This window comes from Arachis hypogaea, chromosome 20 (genome assembly GCF_003086295.3).
Source record: "Arachis hypogaea cultivar Tifrunner chromosome 20, arahy.Tifrunner.gnm2.J5K5, whole genome shotgun sequence".
Lineage (NCBI taxonomy): Eukaryota > Viridiplantae > Streptophyta > Magnoliopsida > Fabales > Fabaceae > Arachis > Arachis hypogaea.
In genome coordinates, this window is record NC_092055.1 from 60,371,013 (window position 1) to 60,389,952 (window position 18,940).

At 37.8% G+C, this 18,940-nt stretch overlaps 1 non-coding gene across 1 annotated transcript; it reads left to right on the forward strand.

The window, feature by feature from the left end:
* Nucleotides 1–742: 742 nt before the first annotated feature.
* Nucleotides 743–850, forward strand: LOC112787575 (small nucleolar RNA R71). The gene has a single exon (XR_003194981.1). It is a non-coding gene; the product is annotated as a small nucleolar RNA R71 (small nucleolar RNA).
* The last annotated feature ends 18,090 nt before the right edge of the window (nt 851–18,940 follow it).

Consider the following 18,940-nt stretch of genomic DNA (forward strand, 5'->3'; position numbering starts at 1 on the left):
TGCACTCTCTCTTGGGATTTTCTTCTGTATTGCTTGGGAGAGTACTGGGAGGAGTTTCAGTAATCTTCTTACTCGGCTGACCCACATGTGCCTCCAAATTTCTAATGGAGGACCTTGTTTCATTCATGAAACTTAGTATAGTCTTGGATAGATCAGAGACTATGGTTGCCAGGCCAGAATGGCTCTGTTCGGAATTCTCTGTCTGTTGCTGAGAAGATGATGGAAAAGGCTTGCTATTGCTAAACCTATTTCTTCCACCATTATTATTAAAGCCTTGTTGAGGCTTCTGTTAGTCCTTCCATGAGAAATTTGGATGATTTCTCCATGAAGGATTATAGGTGTTTCTATAGGGTTCTCCCATGTAATTCACCTCTGCCATTGCAGGGTTCTCAGGATCATAAGCTTCTTCTTCAGAAGATGCTTCTTTAGTACTGTTGGATGCAGCTTGCAATCCATTCAGACTCTAAGAAATCATATTGACTTGTTGAGTCAATATTTTGTTCTGAGCTAATATGGCATTCAGAGTATCAATTTCAAGAACTCCCTTCTTCTGAGGTGTCCCATTGTTCACAGGACTCCTCTTAGAGGTGTACATGAATTGGTTATTTGCAACCATTTCAATGAGTTCCTGAGCTTCTGCAGGGTTTTTCAGATGAAGAGATCCTCCTGTAGAATGGTCCAATGACATTTTTGACAACTCAGACAGACCATCATAGAATATACATATGATGCTCCATTCTAGAAGCATGTCAGTAGGACACCTTTTGATCAATTGCTTATATCTTTCCCAAGCTTCATAGAGGGACTCACCTTCCTTCTGTCTGAAGGTTTGGATTTCCACTCTAAGCTTGCTCATCTTTTGAGGTGGAAAGAATTTGGCCAGGAAAGTATTGACCAGCTTTTCCCAAGAGTTCAGGCTTTCCTTAGGTTGTGAATCCAACCATATTCTAGCTCTGTCTCTTACAGCAAAAGGGAAAAGCATAAGCCTGTAGACCTTGGGATTAACTCCATTGGTCTTGACAGTGTCACAGATTTACAAGAATTCAGCTAAGAACTGATGAGAATCTTCCAATGGAAGTCCATGAAACTTGCAATTCTGTTGCATTAGAGAAATTAATTGAGGCTTAAGCTTAAAGTTGTTTGTTCTAATGGCAGGAATTGAGATACTTCTTCCATAGAAATTGGAAGTTGGTGTAGTGAAATCACCAAGTACCTTCCTTGCATTGTTGTTCTTGGGTTCGGCCATAGCTGTTTTCTCTGTTTCGAAAATTTCAGTTAGGTCCTCTTCAGAGTATTGTGCTTTAGCTTCTCTTAGTTTCCTCTTAAGAGTCCTTTTAGGTTCAGGATAAGCTTCAACAAGAATTCCTTTATCCTTGTTCCTGCTCATATGAAAGAGAAGAGAACAAAGAAAATATGGAATCCTCTATGTCACAGTATAGAAATTCCTTTATGTGAGTAGAAGAAGAGAAGAATAGAAGAATGAGAAGAGAATTAACACCGAGAAGAAGAGGGGGTTCGAATTATGAGTAGAAGAGAAGTGTTAGTAGATAAATAAATAAATAGAGAGAGATGAGAGGGAGGGTTTTCAGAAATAATTAAAAAGAGAAGGAAAATATTTTTGTTTTTATTTAAAAAAAATCAGTTATAATTCGAAAATTAAAAAGAGAAACAAAATAAAATTTGAAAACTAATTAAATTATTTAATTAAAAAGATTTTTGAGAAATTGGTTAGTGATTTTCGAAAATCAGAGAGAGGAAAGTAGTTAGATAGTTTTAAAAAAGATAAGAATTCTTTTTAAATCAAACAAAAAGTCAAGTAGTTAATTGAAAAAGATTTGAAAATCAATTTTGAAAAGATAAGAAGTTAGAAAAGATTTTGAAATTAAGTTTTGAAAAAGATATGATTGAAATTTATTTTGAAAAAGATTTGAAAAAGAAATTTAAAAAGATTTGATTTTTGAAATTAAAGTTGATTACTTGACTAACAAGAAACAAAAAGATATGATTCTAAAATTAAAGATTGAACCTTTCTTAATAGGCAAGTAATAACTTAAAATTTTGAATCAATCACATTAATTGTTAGTAAAGATTTTGGAAAAATATGAGGTAAAAATAAGAAAAAAATTTTGAAAATCAATTTTTAAAATTTCAAAAAGAATGAAAGAAAAATGAAAAAGATTTTATTTTTGAAACTGTTTTGAAAAGATAAGATTTTTAAATTGAAAATTTGACTTGACTCATAAGAAACAACTAAGTTTTTAAAAATTTTTGACTAAGTCAACTCAAATATTTGAAATTTATGAGAAGAATAAGGGAAAGATATTTTTTTATTTTTGAATTTTCAATGAAGAAAGAGAAAAATAACAAAATGACTCAAAACATGAAAATTATGAATCAAAACAAGAAAAATATGCAAGAACACTTTGAATGTCAAGATGAACAGCAAGAACACTTTGAATGTCAAGATGAACATCAAGAACATGTTTTTGAAAATTTTTAAGAAAAGAAACACATGCAAGACACCAAACTTAGAAATTTTCAATGTTTAGACACTAACAAATTGAAAATGCATATGAAAAACAAGAAAAGACACAAAACAAGAAAATGCAAAGATCAAATAAGAAAAATCATCAAGAACAACTTGAAGATTATGAAGAACTCAATGCATGGATTTTCAAAAATTTTTAAGAAAAAATCAAGATATGCAATTGACACTAAACATAAAATTTGACACTAGACTCAAACAAGGAACACAAAATTCTTTTTGGTTTTATGATTTTATTAAATTTTTTTTGTATTTTTTGAAAATTATTTGGAAAAAGAAAAATAAGAATTTCAAAATTTTTAATAACAATTCCAGGAATCATGCAATGTTAGTCTAAAGCTTCGGTCCAAAATTTTAGACATGGCTTAATAGCCAGCCAAGCTTTATGTGAAAGCTTCGGACCAAAAGATTAGACATGGCCAAATGGTCAGCCAAGCTTCAGCATACAAATCAGACATACAACAGCTGATAGCTAAGCTTTATGTGAAAGCTTCGGACCAAAAGATTAGACATGGCCAAATGGCCAGCCAAGCTTCAGCATACAAATCAGACATACAACAGCTGATTAGATGGGAGTCCAAGGGCTCTTGCCATGAAAAGTGGAAGCCTCAGTCCAAAAAAAAATTAGACATGGCTTAACAGCCAGCCAGGCTTCAACAGATCATGATGAAACTCTAGAATTCATTCTTAAAAATTCTGAAGAACAAAATAAAATAAAAAAAATTTTGAAGTTTTCGAAAAAAGCTTAAAAATAAAATAAAATTACCTAATCTGAGTAACAAGATGAACCGTCAATTGTCCAAACTCAAACAATCCCTGGCAACGGCGCCAAACACTGGGTACGTGAAATCGTGATTATTCATTCCCTGGATATAGCGCCAAAAACTTGGTGTGGGAGAACGTGATCTCAAGACTTCTTCACAATTCCGTGTAACTGACCAGCAAGTGCACTGAGTCGTCCAAGTAATACCTTACGTGAGTAAGGGTCGATCCCATGGAGATTGTCGGCTTGAAGCAAGCTATGGTCATCTTGTAAATTTCAGTCAGGCAGATTCAAATGGATATGAGGTTTTGATAATTAAAATATAAATAAAATATAAAATAAGATAGAAATACTTATGTAATTCATTGGTGGGATTTCAGATAAGCGTATGGAGATGCTTGTTGCTTCTGAATCTCTGCTTTCCTACTGTCTTCATTCAATCATTCATACTCCTTTCCATGGCAAGCTGTATGTTGGGGGATCACCGTTGTCAATGGCTATTGTCCGTCCTCTCAGTGAAAATGGTCCAAATGCACTGTCACCGCACGGCTAATCATCTGTCGGTTCTCACTCATGTTGGAATAGGATCCATTGATCCTTTTGCGTCTGTCACTACGTTCAACACTCGTGAGTTTGAAGCTCGTCACAGTCATCCCATCCCAGATCCTACTCGGAATACCACAGACAAGGTTTAGACTTTCCGGATCTCAAGAATGCTCCCAATTGATTCTAGCTTATACCACAAAGACTCTGATCTCAAGGAATTGAAGGCTCTGTTGTCAGGAGAGACAATTAAATGCATTCAAGATTGTTTTCATGTAGAACGGAAGTATTTGTCAGGCACGCGTTCATAAGTGAGAATGGTGATGAGTGTCACTTGATCATCACATTCATCATGTTCTTGTGTGCGAATAAATATCTTAGAATAAGAATAAGCTTGAGTTGAATAGAAAAACAATAGTACTTTGCTTTAATTCATGAGGAACAGCAGAGCTCCACACCTTAATCTATGGGGTGTAGAAACTCCACCGTTGAAAATACATAAGTGATAATGGTCCAGGCATTGCCGAATGGCCAGTCCCCAAAACATGATCAAAGATGAAAAGATAGATTCCAAAATGATCTAAAGATACTTTTTTTGAAAGAAATCACTAAAAGTAGTTTTTATACTAAACTAGTCACTAGGGTTTACAGAAAATGAGTAACTAAGTGCAGATAGTGCAGAAATCCATTTCCAGGGCCTACTTGGTGTGTGTTTGGGCTGAGCATTGAAGCTTTCATGTGTAGAGACTCTTCTTGGAGTTAAACGCCAGCTTTGGTGCCAGTTTGGGCGTTTAACTCCAGCTTTTATGCCAGTTCTGGCGTTTAATGCCAGAATAGAGTAGAAAGTGGGCGTTCAAACGCCAGTTTGCGTTATCAAAACTCAGGCAAAGAATGAACTATTATATATTGATGGAAAGCCCAGGATGTCTACTTTCCAACGCAATTGAGAGCGCACCAATTGGGTTTCTGTAGCTCCAGAAAATCTATTTCGAGTGCAGGGAGGTCAGAATCTAACAGCATTTGCAGTCCGTTTTCAGCCTCTGAATCAGATTTTTGCTCAGGTCCCTCAATTTCAGCCAGAAAATACCTGAAATCACAGAAAAATACACAAACTCATAGTAAAGTCCAGAAATGTAAATTTTGCTTGAAAACTAATAAAAATATACTAAAAAGTAGCTAGATCCTACTAAAAACTACCTAAAAACAATGCCAAAAAGCATATAAATTATCCGCTCATCAGTGTGCGTACGCACAGGTACCAAAATTCATAATGTCTGTTCGCTCGCACAACCTGTGCTAGCGCCCTCAACAGACTAGCCTTCCCAAACTTTGAATGATCATAACTTCCTCTACAAAATTCCAAATCTTACAAACTTTATATCGATTTGAGAGTTTTCAATAAGATTTAATTCTAAACCAATTTCAACAAATTTTGAAAATCGAGGCAAAAGTTATGATCAGACAAAGTTCACCAAAAACCAACTTTTACCCAATTTTACAATTTCCACAATTTCTTGTAAAACACAACCAAAACCATACCAAACCATTCCAAACTCCATTTCCCATCAAAATCAACCCTTTGTGTCATATTACACCAATCTTACCACATTTTCCTTCACCTTTCATCATCCTCAACCTCAACATCAATATATCACATATATCAACAAAATTCACTTCTCAACTTCACAAATCATTCATCCTCATCATATAATTATCAATCATCATAAGCAAACTCAACAATCATAAATTCATCATAAATCATCACATACAAGCCTAAATGTCCATGAATATTATATACTACATAGAGAAAACCAAAACCATACCTAGGCCGAATCCCTTTATGAACCAAAACTCCGAATTAAGCACAAACAAGCTCTCAACCGCACTCCAAGCTTTCAATTCCACTTCAACAAGCACCAACAAGTTCCAATAGCTCCCAAACTCACAATAATCAAGCTATATATACATAAATCATCACAAAATCAACCTAGGGCTCATGAAATGGAAATTTCACAAGGGTTCAAGAGTAACTCACCTTACCCAACATTTTTGGGAGCCAAAACCCTAACCAATCAAGTGCTAGAGTGTACCTAAACACCCAAAACACAAGATTTCACTCAAAACCAAACCCTAAAACTCAAAATACACAAGAGCACAAAAACTGGGCAGGGAAACTCGAGAAACTTACCACAATGCTTAGATAGATATGATGGGCTTGGCAAGAGCTTCGCGTAGCCGCTGACGGCACGCAAATCGGGACACCGTAGCTCGAGATATTGTGAAAAGAAGAGGTATGTGAATAGTATTTCTTTTTTCTTCTCCCTCTTCTCTTTCTCAGCTGAATGGGTGTGTAAGCGAGTGTGTTGTGGATGATGGGTTCACTTAATGAACCCTTTTATATGTCGGGGCCCGGTCCAACCGTTAGCATTTTTAGCCCGTTTGGCCCAACTTTGGGCCAAACCTTTAAAATTAACACCCAGTTTTGTACTTCTAATATTTTTCTAAGATTTTTTACTGTTTCACTTTTTCTCGTGCGGTACCAGGCAGAATTGAACTGGTTCAACCGGTTCAATTGCCAGTGTGCAGTTTTTTACGGTTTTTCTCAGAAAACACATTTTCTGACTCAAAAAGACCTACTGAGTCCAAAAATCACATTTAAATCCTCAAATTCTCACTCTAATATTTTAGAACCTACTTTGGGCAATTAATCACTTGACTAACCGGTTGATTAGTTGCGGTTCTTACAATTTGCATGTTGCATGGTAGAGTAAATAAGTTGGTGAAAACAACAAGAAAATTTCAAGAAATCTCTCTTAAGGCGTTCCATTGATTAGATTTGAAAACTTATTTTTCAACTTGCTTGAAGTATCTTATTGAACATAGAAAGGAGCTAGAACAAAACACCAAGTAAGATTTGAGCTTTAATTGTGTGGTTGCACATTTTCAACCACAAATTTTGTTCTTGTGTGCTATCCTTCTTTTATGATTATGATCTTAGATTTACTTAAATCTTTATTTCTGATGTTTGATGTCTTGAATGCATTTAGTATGATTGAGGCCATTTTTTAAATTAAACTCACTAACCCATATGTCCAACCTTTACATTTACCATTGTAACCCAATTTGAGCCTTTTAAATCCCTTTGTTCTCATTTTAAACATATCATTTGCCCTAAGCAAAAAAACATAAATGTCCATGAATTGTATCTTTGAGTTGAGTGTGTGTGTTAATCAAGTGTGGGGAGAACTTGTGGAAAACATTGGTAGAAGGTTACTTTGGGTGTTCATTGAGAAAATTTAGAAAAATGAGTAACCACTCATGCATTCATTACTTAAAACATATGCATCTCTTTTTTATGATAAAAGAAAAGAGAAATTTTGGTGTATATAAAGAAAAGAGGAAGAAAAAAAAAGAAAAAGAGAAGAAAAGAAAAGAGAATAAAAATGTAAATAAAGAATGCATGTGTGTTAATTAGAAAGAAGATGCATGAGTAAATGTGATAAGGGAGATGAATGGGAAGTTAGGTTGTTTGCTTATGTGTACATGGGTTGATATAGGATTAGGTGGCATACTTGAGCTAATCAAAGATCCAATCTATTAGTCCATTTAACCATATTAATCCTACCCTTACCCTAGCCCCATTACAACCCTCCAAAGACCTCATGATATTTGCATTCATGCATCAAGTATTTGTTGATTGTTAGATGACTAGCAAATCCTAGAAAACATGACTAAAGGATGAATTGAGTGATTAAGCCCTAAACACTGAGCGACTAGAGTGTATACACAACTGATGAGGGGTTTGATCGCTCAATTCTATGTTTCCATCTTTTATCTAAGCTTTCTTGCAAGTTGTTGAAATTGATTTTGAAAACTTCAAATCACATCTTTGGACATTGGTCATATTGCTATATTTTCTTACCTTCGCCCTAAGGTTTTATTTTGGATTGATTGAGATTCCATTGTTTGTTTTTTCCAAACTCAATAGAGACCATAGTATAAATATAGATAGATAGCATTTTGCATAGTTGCATGCATATAAGTATTTGCATCGAATAAGTTGCTTCCCTTTTTACCCTTCTCCTTTGATTGTGATTAGCATGAGGACATGCTATTGTTTAAGTGTGGGAGAATTGATGAGTCCATATTTGACGATAAATTTTGGATTAATTTGAGTAGATTTCATCATATAAACCCACATTTATTCATCCAAATAGCATACTTTTGTGTTCTCTCCCAAAATTGAGCTTAATTGTAAAAACATGCTATTTTGGGCTTAATTTAATCAATTTTATTCCACTTTCATTCCATTCGATGCCTTGATGTGTTTGATGAGTGATTTCAGGTGTAATAAGTAGGAATGGCTTGATGAGAGTGGAAGAGAAGCATGGAATTGGGAGAAAATATGAAGAAATCAAAGGAGAGATGCATTTCAGAGTATGCCCACGCACAGTTTCTGTGCCTACTGGTGTGGTATTTGTAACCCACTAACTTACCGGCAAGTGCACCGGGTCGTACCAAGTAATACCTTACGTGAGTAAGGGTCGATCCCACGAGGATTGATGGATTAAGCAACAATAGTGTTTGATAGGCTTAGTTAGACAAACAGAAAATGGTATTGAGATGCAATATAAAAGACATTAAACAATATAAAGAATGTTGAAGAAAGGCAAGTAAATATTTGTAGGAAAAATATGGAGAAGATAGTTAAGGCTTCAGAGTTATCTATTTTTCCGGATTTACTTTTCTTACAAACTATTTTAATTATGTAGGATTTAATTTATGGCAAACTATATGTGACTACACCCTAATTCCTTAGACCTTTCTAGTCTCCTCTAAAATTCATTAACTGCCAATTCCCTGGTCAATTAATTCCAATTAGAAGCTACATGATCAAATTCCAGTTTATATGCCACAAAAATTCTAATTACCCAAAAATAAAAAAGATTATATGTCACGTATCCCATTAAATTCAGATAATTAAAATTTAGGAGAATATGTTTTCAAGCTGTTGTTCAAGTAAAGAGCTTTTCCAAGTTATACAAGAACTCAAATAGAAAGAGGGTCATACTTCCGTTCCACCCAAATTCATAAGATAAAGAATGAAAACAATTCTTATATTATAAATCCATGCATAAATTAAAATAGAAAAAGCAATAAAATTAATCCATAGAAATAGACAGAGCTTCTAACCTTAACAATGGAGGATTAGTTGCTCATGGTTCAGAGTAGAAAATAAGGATTCTAATAAAATATATTTTGGTAGTCTGGGATTGGAATAATGTTGAGGTGGTATCCTCCTATTTATATCTAATCCTAATTAATTTAAAATCTATCTTTAAAACCAAAATAATATCTTTTCCTATTTTTAAAATTTGAATTTAAATTAGAATTAATTATAGAAATCAGCAAATCTTCAATTGATGGATGGGGACCACTTGGCTTCACTAGGATCCACGCCTAACTTGGGCTTGGCAGCATGAATTGGAGTTTAGTTGAGTGAAGCTGTGCCTAACTTGGGCTTTAATGCGCCTAACTTGGGCTTTAGTGTGCCTAACTTGAAGTGGGCAGGACCAATCTCGCGTATTGTTGTTGTGTCTTGCGTCTAACTTGAGAAATCTCAAGTTAGGTGCAGCCTTGGCAGTCAGTTCGGAGAAGAAGTATAGACTATTATATATCGTTGGAAAGCTATAGAAGTTAGCTTTCCAACGCCACTAGAATCACGTCCATTGGACCTCCGTAGCTCGAGTTATTCAGGTTTGAGTGCAGAGAGGTCAGGGTTGACAGCATCATTCGCCTTCATCTCTTCTTCTGCAGAAACTCTATCAAATCCAGCTGAATGCTACCTAAAATAAATAGAATTGCGCAAGAATCAAAGTAGCATCTATAGTGACTAAAAGATAATTAATTCTTGATTAAACTCAACAACTTAAATGCAAATTTACTAGGAAAAGATAGGAAAGATGCTCACGCATCACAACACCAAACTTGAATTGTTGCTTGTCCTCAAGCAACCAAAACTAATATAGGCTTAGGATGTGAATTTGCATGAGAATGAGAGTTCGATTAAGCTCGTGTCTCTTCTTAAAGTGGGGTTTACAATTGAAATCTTGAATAGTTTTGGCATCTCACTTTATCCTTTGAAGTTCAGAATGATTGGCAACCATAGGAACTCAGAATTCAGATAGTGTTATTGATTCTCCTAGTTCAGTATGTTGATTCTTGAACACAGCTAATTTATGAGTTTTGGCCGTGAACCTAAGCATTTTGTTTTCCAAAATTACCACCGGATACATAAATGCCACAGACACATAACTGGGTGAACCTTTTTAGATTGTGACTCAGCTTTGCTAGAGTCCCCAGTTAGAGGTGCCCAGAGTTCTTAAGCACACTTTTTTTGCTTTGGATCACGACTTTAACCGCTCAGTCTCAAGCTTTTCACTTGACACCTTCACGCCACAAGCACATGGTTAGGGACAGCTTTATTTAGCCGCTTAGGCCAAGATTTTATTCCTTTGGGCCCTCCTCTCCATTAATGCTCAAAGCCTTGGATCCTTTTTATCCTTTGCCTTTTAGTTTAAAGGGTTATTGGCTTTTTCTGCTTTTTTTTTCGCAAGCTTTGTGTTTTTCACTGCTTTTTCTTGCTTCAAGAATCAATTTTATGATTTTTCAGATTATCAATAACATTTCTCTTTTTTTCATCATTCTTTCAAGAGCCAACAATTTTAACATTCATAAACTTCACTATCAAAAATATGCACTGTTCAAGCATTCATTCAGAAAACAAAAAGTATTGCCACCACATCTAAGTAAATGAGACTACTCTAAAAATTAAACTCAAATTCTCATGCACTACATCTGTTCTTCTTTCTTTTTGATTTCAAGCTCAATAGGCAATACATGAGACATCTTTCAGAATTAAAGCACTTAATAGAAAATTAAACTAGAACCTATGAATCTACTAATAAGGATCATGCAATAAACAAAACAAAGTAGCAGAAAACTGGAACATAACATAATAAAAGTGGGAAGGAATAAAAAATGAAAGGAACTCAACCACCTCAGTTATCCGAGCGGTCATTTTATTCTTCAGATTGTGCTCCTTTGTGAAGATGATTCACCTCCCTTAGTGCAATAAAAATAAACAGAAAACCCTTAAGCAAAGCGTCAACACCAAACTTAAAGGTTTGCTTGTCCTCAAGCAAAAGAGAACTGAAAATAACAATTATGCTCACTTGACTTACTCTTCGATGTATATGGTAGTGATAAACCACTATTTTATGGTTTATATTGTGTTTAATTATGTGGTTTTATCATGATCTTTACCCACTTATTCATTAAATAGGCATGCATTTATAATTCCTTCCTAAAATTATTGCATGATTTGAAAACTTGCTTTCTAGAGAACTTTAATTATGTATTTTATTTCCCCCTTATTCCATTCGATGCCGTAATCTGTGTGTTAAGTGTTTCAAGCTTTATAGGGCACGAATGAGTTGGAGATTGGAGAGGAAGCTTGCAAAAATGGAAGGAACACAAAGAATTGAGGAGATGACCAACGAGAAGTGACGCGGCTGCATGGATGACGCGACCGCGCGGCATGGAATAGCACGAGTGACGCGGCCGTATGGATGACGCGACCGCGTGGCAAAGCAGAAAGCCGAATGACACGGCCGCATGGATGACGCGACCGCGTGACATACGTGATCTGCATAATCTGCAGAATTGCTGGGGGCGATTTTGGTTCTTATTTTGACCCAGTTTTCGGCCCAGAAAAGCATAGTAGAGCCAAAGAATATGCAGAAACCAACAACAACATTCATTCCGCAAAGTTTTAGTTTTTAGATCTAGTTTTCCTCTCCCCTAGGTTTTCTCTCTACACATTCATAGTTTTTAGGATTTGTCATGTTCATTGTTTTTGCATTGGGATATTGAGAAGAGTTATTGCCTCATCAAGACTTCGACATTCTAGTTCGTTCTCTTTACTTGTCTCTTACTCTTCCATGTTCCTTAATTTACTTAATTTTACCATTGGATTATTTTAGCATTTATCAATACAAGAATTACTTTTATTTTTAATTAATCTTTTGATCATTATTTATCATGTCTTTCTTTAATTCCCTTTCTTATGTTATGAATTCTTCATTTACAATGAGTGAGTAGTTCCCTAACTTGATGGGAAGATGATTGAAAGGAACCCTTGAGTTGGGATGCTCAAGAGAAAGATTGTAATTGGGTTTATTGTTGGATTGCTCTCTAGTCATTAACACCAATCCTCCCAAGAGCGGATTGGAACTTGTGGATAGAAATAGCATTCCAGCTTGTTTGACTTCCCTTACTTAGTAAGGGACAACTAAACATAATAACCCTCAATTGTCAATTAATCTTGAGAGTACTCCAACAAGAATAGGGCTTTCAGCTAATCAACTCCCAGTCAAGGCTTTTATTTAAATTTATATAAATCCTCTAATTTAATTCTCTGCCATTCAACTCAAACCTTTTTGAAAATATTTGATTAATAAAATAGCACACTTTTCTGCAACTCGTTGGGAGACGACCTGGGATCCATACTCCCAGTATTTTAACTTTAATTTCTGTGACACCCTTCTAAATTGATAAGCGGATTTCTGGTTGGTTGAGAACTATACTTGCAACGCATATTTTATAATCATTCTTAACTCGCCAATTTCCGCTGCCATCAATTTTTGGCGCCGTTGCCGGAGAGTTGCAATTGAGTGCTAAAGTTATTAATTGGAATTTATTTATTTGTATTTTATTTTATTTTGCTACTATGAGCTGCTTGTTTCTTTCGTTAGATGACACGTTCTCTTCCTAATCCAAGCTTGCTAATATTCGATCCTGAGATTGAAAGAACTATTTCACGAATAAGGCAAGCTCGGCGTTGGTTAGTCCTCTCTGAGGGCAGATCTGAAACATCACTTGAGAAAGAAACCAGCCCCCGTTCTACTGATTTGGTTGTTTCATGTGCAGGTAACATGGCAGCAGCCAGGAGAGTTACTATCCAGGAGGCTGGAGCCCCTGATTTTACAATGTAACCATTTCAAGCGCATCACCCAGCGGTGGCTACAGACTTTGAAATAAAGACCGCACTGCTCAATTTGATGCCCAAGTTTCATGGCTTACCCACTCAAGAGCCTATCAAGCACCTGAGAGATTTTCAGGCAGCCTGTTCTACTGTCAGGCGTGATGGTGCAGATGAAACTTCAATTTTGCTAAAAGCTTTCCCGTTTTCTCTTGAGGGAAAGGCAAGAGAGTGGTACTACACTCAACCAGCAGCAATTGTATCCAACTGGGATACACTGAGAAGAGAATTCTTGGAAAAATTCTTTCCAGCTGAAGTTATTGATAAACTGAGGAAAGACATTTCCATGATTGTTCAGGATGACTCTGAAACTCTTTATGAGTACTGGGAGCGCTTCAATAATCTTCTGGAAGCATGCCCCCACCATATGATTGACAAGATAGTATTACTCAGTTATGTCACACAGGGCATGAGGCCCCAAGATAAGACCACATTGGAAAGTGCTAGCAATGGGTCTATGAAAAAGTACAAGACCACTGATGAGGCATAGCAATTGATCAGTGACTTAGCTGAATCTACTAGGAATCACAGGTAGAAACAAGGCCATTCAAAAGCCGTTGCAGAAGTATCCTCTAGCAGAGAGACTGCTGCTTTAACTCAGAGTATCTATGAAATGACCAACTTGCAGAAGCAAATGCAATTGAATCAACAACAAGTTCAGCAAGCTCAACCTTCTCCAGCACAGCAAAACCAATAGTTAGTCCCACAAAGAGTTTGCAGAATCTGTGCTGATTACAGCCATTATACTGACGAATGTCTGCAGCTCCAGCAGGAAAACAACACCGTGGCAGCCACTCATAACTTCTATGACCGCCCCAACCAAGGGTACAATCATGGTGGCAATTACAACCATGGATGGCAAGACAATTCTAACCAGAATTAAAGGGACAACAACAATAGAAGAGGCAGAGATAATCAGGGAAATCAGAGGTGGAATAACAACAACAACAGGCAGCAGAATCAGAATCAGCCTTACAAAGCACCTCACCTAAGGCAATCCCAAGGACCACAGAATATCCAATAGTAGACCTCTCAAATTACCCATCCTTCTGCATCTGCCAATGATGACTTACTACAATCTATTGATCAGAGACAACAGACCATGGAAAATAACATTAATGCCACTCTAAATGGTCTGACCGCTACTTTGTAGGCTCTTGTCTCCCAGATAGGATCAATGAATAACTCCAATAACCAACATTTGAGCTCCAGTGGAATCCCCTCTCAACCATTACCCAATCCAAAGGGTGGCATCAATGCCATCAACCTGAGGTCTGGAACCACACTGCAGGAGAGGAACCAGGAGGAGCCAAGCTCACCAGAACACGCCTCAGCTGAAGAGGTAGTGGAAATAGAAGATGTTGAAGAAGAAGAGTACATACAGGACATGGCTGAAGAAGAAGAAGTGCAACCACAGGAGGAAGCACTAAAAGGCGCAGACACTGCAGAAAATGCCACTCCCATTCCATTTTCACAACTTGCAAGGAAGCCCAGGAAGCAGCTGGAACCTGATCCCAAAATGGTAGAGATATTCAAAAAGGTTGAGGTAACTGTTCCCCTTTTTTATGTTATTCAACAGGTACCTAAATATGCAAAGTTTCTAAAAGATTTATGTATCCATAAAGACAAAATTAATGAATTAGAAACTATCCCTTTAGGAAGTTCCATATCTGCTTTAATGGGAGGTTTACCTGAAAAGTGTAGTGACCCAGGTCCTTGTATGGTTAATTGTACTATAGGTGGTGTAGTATTTTCTGATTGCATGTGTGATTTAGGAGCCTGTGTAAGTATAATGCCTTTGTCTATATATGATATTTTGAGGCTACCTCCCTTAAAAAGGTCAGCAGCTCGTTTTGTGTTAGCAGATAAAAGCATTATCACAGTGGCTGGAGTTGCTGAAGATGTATTAGTGGGCATTAAAGGGCTCGCATTTTCCATTGATTTTTATATCCTAGAAATGCCCCAAAATGACTCAGACAAGCCATCATCAATCCTACTCGGAAGACCATTCTTGAAGACCTCAAAGTTTAAATTAGATGCTTTCTCAGGAATATACTCTTTTGAAATAGATGGCCGAGTAGTGATCTTCAATCTGAATGGAGCTATGAAGCATCCTCCGGAGGATCATTCTATCCTCCAGTGTGATATTATAGATGAAACCGTGGCTGAAGTTCACCAGGAGGAATTTGAAGAGAAGCACACAGGACAAGGTCCAAGTGTGGGGACATTCTCAGAAGACAATGACAGTGCTTTACCACTATTACCAGCTTTAAACAACCCAGAGCCTGAACATGATCAGAAGCTAGAATTAAAACCCTTCCCCCACACCTCAAATATGCTTACCTTGAAGACGGGCAGAAGTTTTCGGTTATCATTGGAAGGGAACTCACTTCTCAACAGGAAGAGCAGCTACTTGATGTGCTGAGGAGGCACAAGAAGGCAATTGGTTGGAGTTTGGCAGACATAGTAGGCATCAATCCTCAAGTCTGTGAGCACAGAATATTTTTAGAAGAGGGAGCAAGACCTGTCCGTCAACCCCAGAGAAGACTGAACCCCACTATCCTAGAGGTTGTCAAAAAGGAAGTGACCAGACTACTAGAGGCAGATATCATCTATCCCATCTCAGACAGTGAATGGGTAAGCCCAGTACAAGTGGTGCCAAAGAAGTCTGGAGTTACTGCAGTGAAAAATGAGCATGGAGAGTTCCTGAAAACCAGAGTTCAGAATGCCTAGAGGGTTTGCATTGACTACAGATGCCTCAACCAAGCAACCCGTAAGGATCACTATCCTCTTCCATTCATTGATCAAATACTGGATCGCCTGTCAGGTAAATCACATTATTGTTTTCTAGATGGTTACACAGGTTATTTCCAGATTCATATAGCTCCTGAGGATCAGGAAAAGACCACTTTTACATGTCCTTTTGGGACTTATGATTACAAGAGAATGCCCTTTGGCTTGTGCAATGCACCAGCTACTTTCCAGAGGTGCATGATGAGTCTTTTCTCTGATCTTATTGAGGACTGTATGGAGGTTTTTATGGATGATTTTAGTGTATACAGCGATTCCTTTAGTCTTTGCTTAGATAGATTATCTAGAGTATTAGATAGATGTGTTAGTACAAACCTTGTATTGAATTTTGAAAAATATCACTTTATGGTTAAACAAGGAATTGTACTAGGACATGTTGTGTCTAATACTGGCATTTCTGTAGATCCAGCAAAGGTGGATGTTATTTCTAGTTTACCTTACCCCTCTTCTGTGAGGGAGGTCCGTTCTTTCCTTGGCCATGCAGGTTTTTACAGGAGATTCATTAAGGACTTCAGTAAGGTAGCACTTCCCTTATCCATGCTACTGTAGAAAGATATTGAGTTCGAGTTCAGTGAAAATTGCAAACAAGCGTTTGATAAGCTGAAGACTGTACTGACTCAAGCCCCAATTGTAAGAGGACCAGACTGGATCCAACCATTTGAAATAATGTGCGATGCTTCCAACCATGCCGTAGGAGCAGCACTGGCTCAGCGTGAAGGTAAGGATCCTTTTGTTATTGCTTACGCATCTAAAACTTTAGATGCCGCTCAGTCGAATTACACTACTACCGAGAAAGAGCTTCTTGCTATTGTTTTCGCTCTGGATAAATTTCGAGCCTATTTACTTGGTACTAAAGTAGTAGTGCATTTAGACCATGCAGCTCTAAAGTATTTATTATCTAAAAAGGAGTCCAAACTAAGGCTTATACGTTGTATACTGCTATTACAAGAATTTGATTTGGAAATTAAGGACAGGAGTGGTAACCAGAATTTAGTGGCAGACCACTTGAGTCACCTTGAACATATTACAGATGACTCCACTCCTATAGCTGATAATTTTTCATTTGATAACCTGCAAGCAGTATCTGAGATAGTCCCTTGGTATGCACCTATAGCTAATTATCTAGCTAGCCGCACCTTCCCTCCGAACTTTTCTAAGCATCAAAGAGACAAGCTGAAAAGCGAGTTTAAATATTATATATGGGATGACCCATATTTATGGAGATGTGGCGCTGACCAAGTAATTAGACGGTGTGTGCCTCAATCAGAATTCCAGTCCATCTTAGAGGCCTGTCACTCATTTGAGAGTGGAGGACATTTTGGCCCTCAAAGAACTGCTAGAAAAATCTTAGACTGTGGATTCTGGTGGCCTACTCTTTTTAGGGACGCTGCTGAATTTTGTAGATCTTGTTTCCCATGCCAGAAATTTGGTAATATATCCAGGAGGGATGAGATGCCTCAACAGATTATGCTTTTCTGTGAAATTTTTGAGGTTTAGGGCATTGATTTCATGGGTCCATTTCCAAATTCTAATGGTTATTTCTATATATTGTTAGCTGCAGATTATGTTTCCAAATGGGTAGAAGCAATTTCTACCCGCAATGATGATGCTAACACAGTTGTTTCCTTTGTTAGAAACCACATTATTTGTCGCTTTGGATCACCACGAGCAATCATGAGCGATCAAGGCACCCATTTTTGTAACAGAAGACTAATAGGATTAATGAAGAAGCATGGGATAATTCATAAAGTTGCAACAGCCTACCATCCTCAGACTAATGGGCAAGCCGAGGTGTCAAATAGAGAGATAAAGCGTATCTTGCAGAAGATGGTCAAACCTCATAGAAGAGACTAGAGCACCAGGCTACAAGATGCACTCTGGGCATACAGAACAGCATACAAAACACCCATTGGGATGAGTCCTTTCTCTTTAGTTTATGGAAAAGCTTGTCATCTCCCTGTTGAAGTAGAGAACAAAGCCTTTTGGGCAGTAAAGGAATGCAACATGGGAATTGAAAAAGCCAGAGCTGAAAGGAAGTTGCAACTGCAGGAACTGGAAAACTTTCGCCTAGAAGCTTATGAGAACTCAAGACTGTACAAGGAGAAGATGAAGGCTGTACATGATCAGCACATCAAGAGGAAAGAGTTCCAACCTGGGGACTTAGTCTTCCTTTATAAATCTCGACTGAGGCTCATGCCAGGCAAGTTGAGATCAAGATGGGAAGGTCCATACAGAGTAGAGAAGGCCGAACCGTACGGAGTCTATCACCTAAGTCATCCTTCAAGCTCTGAACCTATCAAAGTTAATGGACATCGTTTAAAGCTGTACCATGGTGAGAAGCTGAAGAAAAACAAGGAGCTTGAGATCTTCCTCTTGGAAGATCCCCACATAGCCGAAGACTGAGCTAGTGGAGTGTCCAACTTACGGATGTTAAAGCAAAGTGCTAGGTGGGAGACAACCCACCATGGTATGATCATTCTTTTCTTTATTTTTAGTTTTATTATTCAATAACTCTTCTCTTCATTAGGACATTTCGTGCATCTGCATTTCCATACTTTTATTTTTAATTAAAAAAAAATCACGCGACGCGACCGCCTCATTGACGCATCCGCGTCGCAAGGAGATGGGAGACAATAATAATATGAACAGAGAGTTACGCAGGAGCAGGGCTGGAGGCGTACCAATGGCATAAATCGTCCCACGCGACCGCGTCATATGGGAATAATGGCCTCCCACGCGACCGCGTGCCCCACGCGGGCGCGTGACCAGGATTTCGACGTCAAAGTGGTGCACAACCGAAAGTTGTGCGAGCGTGGTGCTGGATTGGTGCTGAATGCATAATCCTTCCCACGCGGCCGCGTGACCCACGCGACCGCGTCATATCCTTCTAAAGCCCACTCACGCGATCGCATGCCCCACGTGATCGCGTCACCCAAAATTTGGCATTAATATGATTTTGAACAGATAGTTGTGCGAGTGCGAGGCTACCCTCGCGCCATTAGCCTAAAACGGGTCACGCGACCGCGTGACCGACACTACCGCGTCATTCAGTTTTAAGCGCAAGTCGCGCGATCGCGTGCCCCACGCGACCGCGTCGCTTTCCCTGCACAGTTTTCCTAATTTGCCAAGTATCATATCTTTTTCTCCCCAAATCCTATTTTCTCTTTTCCCTCCT